We start from the raw sequence: 302 nt of genomic DNA, 5'->3' as shown, positions 1-302 counted from the left end.
ATATTTATTGGTTTACTATCAGTTATATTAAAAATTAATTAATATTATTGAAATATTATTAAAAAAAATTTTATTAATATTATATTTTTTATTGGTATTTAAATTTTAAAATCGAATAAAAAAAAATAATATAATCGAACAAAATAGAATATAATTGTAAATTTGTTTCAGAATTGCAGTTTTATTTTCGAAAAAAAAAAAATGTCACAAATGGTGTCAAAAAAAAAAAAAAAAAGGACAAAAAAGAAAATTTTTAAATTTTTTCTTTTTTTTTTAAAAAAATCAATACTTTTATTTCTTGT

This window comes from Dictyostelium purpureum (genome assembly GCF_000190715.1).
Source record: "Dictyostelium purpureum unplaced genomic scaffold DICPUscaffold_399, whole genome shotgun sequence".
NCBI classification, from domain to species: domain Eukaryota; phylum Evosea; class Eumycetozoa; order Dictyosteliales; family Dictyosteliaceae; genus Dictyostelium; species Dictyostelium purpureum.
The sequence above is the reverse complement of the archived record's forward strand: the minus strand, read 5'-3'. Positions refer to the sequence as shown.